This window comes from Hibiscus syriacus, unplaced genomic scaffold, assembly GCF_006381635.1.
Source record: "Hibiscus syriacus cultivar Baekdansim isolate YM2019G1 unplaced genomic scaffold, ASM638163v2 tig00111621_pilon, whole genome shotgun sequence".
Taxonomy (NCBI): Eukaryota; Viridiplantae; Streptophyta; class Magnoliopsida; order Malvales; family Malvaceae; genus Hibiscus; species Hibiscus syriacus.
This window is the reverse complement of record NW_024063138.1, coordinates 1,483,799-1,494,910: the sequence shown is the minus strand read 5'-3', so window position 1 is coordinate 1,494,910 and position 11,112 is coordinate 1,483,799. Positions and strand designations below refer to the sequence as shown.

The 11,112-nt window shown below is 36.1% G+C and overlaps 1 long non-coding RNA gene across 2 annotated transcripts; it reads right to left on the bottom strand.

Moving 5' to 3' along the window:
- Window positions 1-2,066: 2,066 nt before the first annotated feature.
- Window positions 2,067-4,380, bottom strand: LOC120166008. Of its 2 annotated transcripts, none has more exons than XR_005519889.1 (5): window positions 4,244-4,380; window positions 3,979-4,073; window positions 3,532-3,864; window positions 2,933-3,098; window positions 2,067-2,399 (listed from the first exon to the last, which is right to left on the bottom strand). It is a non-coding gene; the product is annotated as an uncharacterized LOC120166008 (long non-coding RNA). The 2 variants fall into 2 exon arrangements; XR_005519890.1 differs by having other exon boundaries at window positions 3,979-4,058.
- Between the last annotated feature and the right edge of the window lie 6,732 nt (window positions 4,381-11,112).

Sequence of the window (11,112 nt, the reverse complement as noted above, 5' to 3'; positions counted from 1 at the left end):
GGTGCTCCAGGAATATATTCCGTACAACCATACTGACAGAGCACGCGATCAACTGGATGCCACTCAATAATAGCATAACATATAAGAGGTATAACCGATATCCATACCTCTAATGACCCACTAAGGTGGGGTGGGATGCAAGCTTTCACTTCATCGCTCGCATAAGGTATCCACTGAAACTGAAATATAAATATACAATTCAAATAAATAAAATATTCTAATTATATCTAGCATTTTAAATTAAAATATTAATAATTAAACAAATTTAAAAACATACCTCAGACCCAGCTTTCGTATCAATAAGTAAACGAATTTCCTCTAACCCAGTAGGTATACTTTTATGGTCCTTTCTTTTCATCGACCACCTATGAAATATAATATAAACTAAATATCACCCTATTTAATTGAAAATATTTAAATCAAAATTTAGTTCGAAAATTACCTCAACAATAAGGGGAATACGTATGGTTCATTCACGATCGGGCATAAGAAAGGCATGCGGAACCACGCCCATAATTGTAGAAGCAGAAGACATCCACCGATAGCAGTTTTCTTATAATTCGTCGCCCGACACATTTCTCTAAAGAGAAATGCCAAAACTGCAGTGCCTCAACTATATCTTCTAACTTCATCAAAATCGATCAGATGCTGCAACCACATACAATGCACCTGGTTGCGAGATTTGTCGGGCATCAATATTCCTCCAATTATTGTGGCCTCATATTTCCGTCGACGGGAAGCCCCAGATGCATAGAGACATCCTCCAATGTAATTGTGGCCTCTCCACATGGAAGGTGAAAAGTGTGTCTCGGGCCTCCACCTCTCAATCAGTGCAAAAATTAGGACAGGTTCGAGTTTGCAACCGCCTATAATTGTTGCAATATACCCGAACCCGGCAGAAGCCAAATATGGCAAAATACGTTCCGGTGTCGGTATACGTGGATTTTTAATAAAAGTCTCTAAAATACGATCAGTATCCTAAATAATATACATTATAAAAAATAAAAATTAATATAAATTCAACATAACTTTAAAATAAAAATAAATTTAAATATTAACATTAATTATAAAAAATATTACCATATCGCTAAAATGTCTGGAGATATGATCAATATCCAATCGCAACAACATTTCGTTTTCCATTATAACTGTAGACAAAACAATATAATTAGCAAAAAAAATTAATAATTCTAAATAAATAATAATTATATAAATATTATTTTAATTAAAAAATAATATTTACATAAATATATTAATATAAAATATAATAACTATTTAAAAAATACTAACATAAAAATAAATTTCTTACCACTAATAACAAATTTAAAACTCAAATAGTTGGAGAATTTGAGTTATATAAGAGAGGAGAATATGATTTTGGTGTGAAGAATGAGGGAGGGTTGAGGGGGTTTATATAGGGGAGGATGAGGGGTAGTTAGGGAAAACGGATGGGCGCATTTATAGCATTTAATGGAAGGCGCGTCCCCGGGGATGCGCTTTCCACACGTGGCAGTCGAGTCAGTGAAGGCGCGTCCCCGGGGATGCGCCTTCCACACGTGGCATCCAACTCAGCGAAAACACGGGTAAAGCGCATCCCCGGGGACGCGCCTTTGCCAGCTCAGCAGAAAGGGTGCTACTTCGGGAAATATTGATCAAACGGTGTCAGAAAGGGAATATTAAAGAAAATTAGTATCAGTTATGTCAAATAGCCAGTATTTTATCCCCTTCGTTAAGCCACTTCACCATAGACTTTTGCCACCATTTCTTCCACAGTTTACCCCGCAATTTAATAATTTCAGCCGTGATATATTAATCGGAACTCCCACTTTGAAGTCTACCTTCAAGAGAATTAATCAAGGCTTCAAGATGAGCAATTGATTTTTTAAAGTTATAATTCATCTCCTTCAACCAAGATTGGATACATTTTTTAGTGCTTTTAAGCAACCCCTCATTTATTATTATGCGCTTCCCCTACTTAAAATCACAGATAGAGTTAGAAACAACCTCCTTAAATCCCTTAATGTCAAACCAATAGTTGAAGAACTTAAATGGTCTAGGGCTTCAATTGTGGTTTTCTTCACATAATACTATGGTATGATGATCTGAAATAGATTCGTCTGATAAACGTTGCGACACTAACGAAAAAGCTTGGAAGAAGGATGGTGACAAGAGGAACCTATCAAGGTGAACAAACGTGGAAGGGCCCCTGTTATTACTCCAAGTGAACGAACCACCATATAGGGGGAGATCAATTAACTCAGCCTCATGGATGAACTCTATAAAAATAGCCAAAGAGTGATAATTCAGCGAAAACCCTTTATTTTCCTCGAGATGAAGGAATGCATTAAAGTCACCTCCAATACACCAGGGGATACTCAAATCATTTAGAATTGAAGCCACTACAAAAAAGAAACACACTTTTCTCAGCCTCTACAGATGGTCCATATATATTCATGAAACCACAACTATGAATAGAACCATTAATCCGACCGATCAGGGCAATAAATTGAGAAGTAATATGTTTTTGTGTAAGGTGAAGGTAATTAGAATCTCAAACACAGGTTAATCCCCTAGCTACCCCACTAGTTGGAGAAAATACAAAGTCAAAAGAGCATTGCCCCCACAACTTTTTACACAGCCTTTCATCTGCCTCACCCAACTTTGTCTATTGAAAGAATGCAATTCTAGGCTTGTGCTTACGAATTAAATTAAACACTGCTCTGACTTTCTACTTTCGATCGAAACCCCTTACATTCCATGATAAAATTGATATATTCATAATTTAAGTATAGAAAAGCCCAAATAAGCAACCCGCACGAAGAAGCTAATAAGAGCCTTATGCACCATGGCAAAGATCTGTTTCCAGATAAAAAACTCTACCAAGTACTACATATTTACCAACTTTAAAAGAAATTTCAAGGGTTTTACAAACCTCACACACCGCTTCTGCTTCCTCAGACAGATTGTTATCAAGATATGTGTCTAATAAGCTCAATCCCAAATTGACCCCCTTTGTTGCTTCACCTTCCATAGAATCCCTAACGACCCTTCTAATGACATGTCGTTGGCTAGCTCGGATGTTACCCTTATGTCGACCCCTAACAATTGGAAAGTAGTTATCGACTTGTGATTCTCTAACAAACCAGCGAATGAGAGTCATGAACCAACTGACCATTTTGAACAACAACAACAAAGCCCTATTCTCATATGTAATGAGATAAGGGGAAGTAGGTTAATAGACTGCCTCCAACACCATGTTGAGAGCAATTTCCGTGGAAGACCTCCGACAATTCAAAAAATTAAAAAATACAAATTAAATACAATGCATGTATAAATAAATAAATAAATAAATACATAATTGAACAGTCTTCATATGTAATCATTCATATACTCGTCTATAATTAGAAGTAATCAATGCAAATAAACTCTGTCTAAAAATCTCTGTATATAGACAAAAAACGTAAGTCCTGTATTAATTTAAAAAGAGGAGAGCCCATCCGAAATACTAGATCCCAAAACGGAATTACTTACCAACTAACTGAGGCGAGCTGGGAAATTCACACATGATAAGCCCCTTTTCATGCAACGCAACCTCATCATTTTGGCATGAGACATCATTATGAAGAGCAATTGGTTGTTTCAGCGGGCATGTAATAGTAATACCCATATTTCGTCTGGGCTTTTATTTCGAGGCCCAAAATATTTTGTTAAACCAAAATATTATTAAATTTCAATAGTCGATGTTACAAAATAAATAGGCCCAAACCTATCCAAACTAAACCCTAAGCCCACAACATTAACTCTCTTCGCTAGCCAAACCCTAATCCAACCACCACCGTCGAACCGTCACTGTTTTCGGCTGATCTTACCAAAAACAATATAAATTAAAAAAAATCAAACTCAATCAAAAATTAATTATCAAAAATCTAAAAAAAAACCCTAAAAATTCAAAGCATTAATGAGAACCGATACCCTTACCTATCATACCCTCACCAATCGCGCCATTCGAATTTGGTGGCAATATGTCACCGTTTTTTTATAAGCACGGAACAAGAAACCTAAAAATAGGGGAACTTTAGGGAGAAAAAGGAAAAAAAAAGAAAGAAAAAAAAGAGAGAGAAAGAAAGTGGGGAACATTTGAACAAGTAAAAAAGAGAGAAGAAGAAAAACTCTATCAAAAGATAAAATATTTTCTTTGGGTTTAGTTTAGATCGAAAAAAGAGAGGATTTAGGGGGGTTTTACCTATCGCATTTCAGATGATTTTGGGGTAAACGAGGGTTTGGTTCATCTCCCTCTTTAGTGCTTCGGTCGTCAAGGATACGGTGGACGAGAGGAGGTCGTCGATAAACGACCATGGGAGGAGCGGCGGCACTATGTGAGAAAATCTCTCTCTTGTATTTAGGTGGCTGCCAAGTAAAAAGCCTCAAAATAACCCGTGTTTTCTATTATGGATAAACTACCCATTAAGTCCTCTTTTTTGTATCATTTGTGATGTGACCTTATTTATATTAATGAATCTTTTGACTTTCGGCCTTGAATATGTGCCTTATTCCATTTTGGTTATCACATTTGATTATTGCTTATATATTTGGCATTTAATTTTTGTTACTTTTAATTTAGTCCTTGTTTTATTGCAATTTTAACCTTTGAAGGTTGCTTTCTAGTTTCATCTTTTAGTTTATTTTTGTATTTGTATTTTAGTCATGCTTAATGCTCCTTGCTTTATTTTAATTTCAGTATTTTATTTTTTAGATTTTAATGCCTTTTTTTTTCGTTTATGGTCTTTAACTCCTAGTGCCTTAATTTATGCCTCTAATCCATATTGTCTATTTAGTCATCCATTTAAGAAGTGTCTTTAAATTCTCTAACTTATAATTTGGTCTTCCCATTTTGTTTTTGTTGCAATATATCTAGATTTAGATTTAGACTTATGCATTACAGCCTTAATATGCTTGTTGTGTGTTCATCTTGGTCACCATATTATATGCCTATTTACTCTTGCATATATATATATATATATATATATATATATATATTATGCCTATTCTATATTCATGTGTACATATTATTTTGTGTTACGTTATTTATAGATGTATGCATTTGTATATTATATTTGGCACGTTTTATATATATATATGTTTTATTTTTTGCATGTTATATATATATATATATATATGTTCTATTTTTTACTTGATTTAAGTGTTACGGATATCTTATAATTTATTTTTTTATTATATTCATTAATTATATTAAACTGTACGTGTACACATGTTGCATATATTTCCTTTTTTATACTATGTATGTTATAAATATATGGATATAATAATCCTTCTCTTTTTTACGTGCATATCCATGAGCATATTTGGTGTGTGTCATATAATTACTACTATTTTGTTGCATTAAATATTAATTTATAAATGACGTATAGGTGTGAACGTATAAATATATTTGTTTGTTCGCATATATATATATATATATATATATATATAGGAATTTAGTTTCATGTATCATTTAGCTTAACATACATAATGTCCTCGTAAATATAACTCGTTTTATCTCATTACTTGATTAAGGGCAATGCTCTTTTATTTTATACCATCAAAAGGATTGTCTCAAGGTTAAGGGTCCATTCTGATGTTATAAAATAAAAGGAGTATCCTATTCAGTGTTACTAAAAATTGATATTATGTAAAATTGATATTATCAAGGAGAAAAATATATATTCATATATTTAAACTGATAGAGAAAAAATCGTTTATGTTCCAAAGACTTTTTTACATCTTTTTAAATATTTCAATATTCATTATCTCCTTTTAAGGCTTGATAATTTGTTAATTAAATCAAGTTTGCATTTAGCATGTCTGTTGTATTTATTTCTCTTTAATTTTCCTAAATATATTTGAAAATAATTGTTTAAAATTTCTTAGAGAAACTTTGATGTTATGATATTCCAATTTGAGTGATGAAGGGTTGTTTCCATGTTCGAAACATAAAAACCCGTTCCTCCGAAAAATTGGAAATATAGAAACATTATTTTTTTATAATATACAATCAATAAATTGAGATTTATCTAATCACTAAAAAAGGATCTTTAATTAAGTTCAATTCGAATTTGTTAATTATATTGCAAAGATAACGACATAATCAACTAGGTACTAATTTTAAAGCGTTGTTATTGCAAAGATAACGACATAATCGACTAGGTACCAATTTTAAAGAGTTGTGGGTGCTAACTCTTCCCCACACGTAACTAACTCTAAAATTTTTGATTAAATAGACTGAAAATCATTATTTTAATAAAAAATTTAAAATCAAATTTTATTAAAATAATAAAATATTTTGGATGATCTAATCACACCCTAAAAAAGATAGATGACGACTCCTCGAACTAATTTTTTTTTTAAATGAAACCTTAAATTAATCGAGACGGCTTATAAAAATAAATTTTTAGATAGTTTCGACAGTAATAACTTGTTGAGAAAGAGAATTAACAATGATTGTACAGAAAATGTATCTCACATTTACAACATATCAGCTGGAGATTTATACAAGCCTGTATTGCTGAGCTGGTTCATAACTGCAAATCAGTTGTAACGGCCTTAACCAATTCTTAATAACCTGCTAACCACTCTAACCATCTCATGCATGTACTCACACCATCATTCATACATACATACATTCACAGTTATTATTCTAACATTCTCCCCGCTCCTTCAACTCTTTCTGTCTTCATTGACAAGGTAACACATGCACTTGATCCCTGAAGACTTCAAATGCTCCCTTTGTCAATGACTTGGTGAATCCGTCTGCCACCTGGTGACACGCTAGAATGTAGTTCACCTGAAGTTGTTTGGCTACAACCTTCTCACGAACAAAGTGAACATCCATATCCACATGTTTTGATATCGCATGATATACCGGATTTGTACTTAAGGAAACCGCGCTCGTGTTATCACACCAAATAACAGGTGCATTTTTACTTCCTACTCCTAGCTCACCCAACAAGGAACTCATCCACGTAACTTCAATAGGAACCTCAGCAACGCTACGATACTCTACCTCCATTGTAGATCTGGAAACTGTTTTCTATTTCCGCGAACACTAGACAATAGGACACGCACCAAGAAACACCACATGTCCAGACACAGACCTTCTGTCATCAAGGCTGCCACCCCAATCAGCATCAGCAAATGCCATCACTTCAAGTGATTTGCTACCTGCACCAGTAAATGTAAGACCATAATTCATTGTTCCAGCTAGTTATCGAAGTATCCTCTTCACTGCAGCTAGATGCAATTCACGTGGAGCATGCATATATTGAGCTGCTTTGTTTACACTGAATGCCACACCTGGTCGCGTGTGACAAACATATAACAACGCGCCAACAATGCTTCAATATTCTCGAGCATCTGTCAATAACTCTCCAGCTTCCTGAGTTAACTTTGGTGATCCTACCATCGGAGTAGCAGTAGGTGTGGCATGTATCAAGTTTGTCCTCTCTAAGAGTTCAATTATGTATTTCTTTTGAGACAATGCCAAATAATCCTTTCTGCGTTTGACTTCAATACCCAAGAAGTAAGATAATTCCCCTAAATCCTTCAAGGAAAATTCCTGATTCAAAGCTTGCACCACACCATCAATAACACAAGACGAACCGCCTGTAAGTATAATATCATCTACGTAAACAAGAATGTATGTACTACATCCTTCATCATCTTTAATAAAAAAGTGAAACATCAGCTCGAGACTCACTAAAGCCCAACCGAATCAAACTGGCTTTTAGCTTGTCATGCCAGTTTCTTGGTGCTTGTCTCAATCCATACAACGCTTTATTAAGTTTGCATACATGCAAACTACCATCATCTACATATTCCTCGAAACCAGGTGGTTGTTGCATGAACACCTCCTCTATTAAATCACCATTTAAGAATGCATTATTCACAAGTTCTTTACAACTGCAATTGAAAGTACTGCATACAACGTAGGAAACTTAACAACAGGACTATAAGTTTCTTTAAAATCATAACCAGTAACTTGTGAATACCCTTTAGCCATAAAACGTGCTTTGTGTCGTTCAACCGACCCATCTGGCTTCTTTTTAACCCTGAACAACCACCTGCAACCAACAACCGTACGCCCTGCAGGCAGTTTAACAAGCGACCAAGTATTATTTCTTTCCAGTGCAGTAAACTCAGCTTGAACGGCTTCTTTCCAGCTGGAAATCTTGACTGCTTCATAAATGTCACTTGGAACTTCATTAGCAGGTGCGATCATATAAGCTTTTGGCTTGAATATACCACACTTACTTCTTGTCAACATTGGATGTCTGCTAATTGTAGCATCATTCATATTTTCTGTATTGCTAACATGATCTTGTTCAGCACCAACAGTGTCTTGATCACCTTGCGAAACTTCACCTGATGCTTGATATTCAGTGCCTGGTACACAATCTGCACCTTCTATCATTCCAGAACCAGAATTGACCCCAGGCAAATTACCAGGTGAACTACTTGAACTACCACTACTACTGACCACTGAATTACGACCAGCTTCTTCAACTCCTCTTTCACTAAGCAATTTACTTACATCGGTTACAACTTGTAGAGAACTGGGACAGCTCCTTATTTTAGATGGGAAAACCACAGAACCACTCTTTCCTGCAAAGGGAAACTGCATTTCATCGAACACCACATGCCTAGTTGTATAGACCCTGCCATCTTCAGCAAGGCATTGAAAGCCTGTGTGCTGCATACTATAGCCTAAGAACGTACAAGGCGTTGACCTAAAATCTAACTTGTGCTTCAAATAGGGTCTCAAATGAGGAAAACAAAGACATCCAAATACCCTCAACTGACCATAATCAGGTTTTTTGCAATAGAGTTTCTCGAATGGTGAAACTCCTTGTAACACTCTTGTGGGAAGCCTGTTTATCAAGTGTACTGCAGTAACTACTGCATACGCCCAAAACTTAACTGGCATGGAAGCTTGAGCAAGTAGGACTAGAGCAAGTTCTATCACATGTCTATGCTTACGTTCGACCACTCCATTTTGCTCTGAGGTATGTGGACAGGTAAGTCTGTGTGTGATGTCTTTCTTCAACAAATAACTCGACAGCCTGCGATACTCCCCTCCCCAATCACTTTGAACAGCCTTTATAGGCAGATCAAACTGAACTTGTACCATCTGCTGAAACAACTCAAATGCATTAATTGTTTGAGCCTTATCTTTTAACAAATACAACCACGAATTCCTGGTACACGTATCAACAAACGTTACATAGTAGTATTTATAGCCATTTGAGACCACATGTGAAGGTCCCCAAAGATTTGTAAATACTAGATGGAAAGGAGTTTCATACACAGTTGTAGATTCATAAAATGGTAATTTATGGCTTTTTCCGAGGTGACATGAAAAACACGTTTTATTGGTACTTGAAGGCAGAATTACAATCAACTGCTTACAAACTTTTATTAGGCTATCATGCGAGGGATGTCCCAAACGCTGATGCCACAACTCATACACAGTTGTAGACAACTCTGTCGCATAAGCTGTTGTCTTAGAGCTATCTTGAAGCAATGAACCAACTGCAAAAGAGTATAAACCACCATCTTCTTTCCCTCGAAGCAACACTGCACCAGTCCTCCTATCACGAACGCAACACTCATATGCATGGAATTCAAAGAAAATGTCGTTATCCCTATTAAGCTTTGACACAGAGAGTAATTTTTTTTGTTATTCTCGGTACATGTAATAAGTCAGTTAGTAGCAACACTCGAGAGGGTGTATACAAGGAAGATTTCCCAACAGATTTAACATCTAATGCTACACCATCACTAACAGTTAATTTACCTGGATTGTTGAAATCCATAAGTTGAGAGACGTTCATACCATCAGCCGTGACATGGTGAGTAGCTCCCGAGTCCACAACCCACTGCTCACGAGTTGCTTGTGATTTATGAAGACTGGACTTTTGACTCGCACCACAATCATATCCAGCATCCTTACCATTATTATTATTAGCAGCATAATAAGCAGTGCTCGATTCATTTTTGGAGTAAGAATTAGTGTTAGCTGTAACTCCAGGAAAGTCTTCATCGAAGCGATACCAACATCGATCGACCAAATGACCATTCTTCCCACACAATTGGCATTGCAACCGAGCTCTACCCCGTCCTTGACCAGCTGATCGCCCACGTGAATACGCCTGACAAGATGTAACAGACCGCTCAGTTTGATCTACATTTTTACTGGATATTTGACCCTGAGCAACATGAGCACTTATGGAAAGTGACTTAAGTGGATCATAGAACCCAGCTAGTTGAGTTTCAGCATCCAACAACATGGTGTAAATAGCATCAAGAGAAATCAATTCTCGCATGGTAGTTATGACTGCCACAAACGGTTGATATTCGCGAGGCAATCCCTTCAAGATACTAGCAACTTGGACTGCCTGAGATACAACACTGCCACACGATGCTAGAGCATCACTGACCTCTTTGATTCTAGTGAGGTATACTCTCATCGACTCATCTCCCTTTTTTAATGACTGGAGCTTGTAATACAAGCTGATGACATCAGTCGTGGATCTGTTCGAGAAGAACTGGAGCACCGTGCTCCAAACTACTGAAGCAGTTTCAGCTCCCACAAATTGAGGCAGTAACTGAGGACTGATCGTTGACAACAACCAGGATGCTAGAGCGCTATCCTGCGCAACGAACTCTTCATACAGTTCATTTGGTACCTCTTCACCGGCTTCATTGTGCACTGTCTGTGATGGAACAGACATTGAGCCAGTGAGTAGCCTTTCCAATCTATGGCTACGAACAGTGAGCAACACTTGTTGCTTCCATAGTAGAAAATTTGCTTCATCAAGAACGACATTAACTTTTTTATTGGAGAATGTCTTTGCATTCCTCGACACATTCTCCATGGAAGATATCAACCGATCAACATTCATGATGGATCTTTCTTTCTTTTCTTTTTAAGTAGCGAAAGCACAAGAAGATTGCCCGGATCGACTAGCGAAAGATACCATGTTGAGAAAGAGAATTAACAATGATTGTACATAAAATGTATCTCACGTTTACAACATATCAGCTGGAGATTTATAC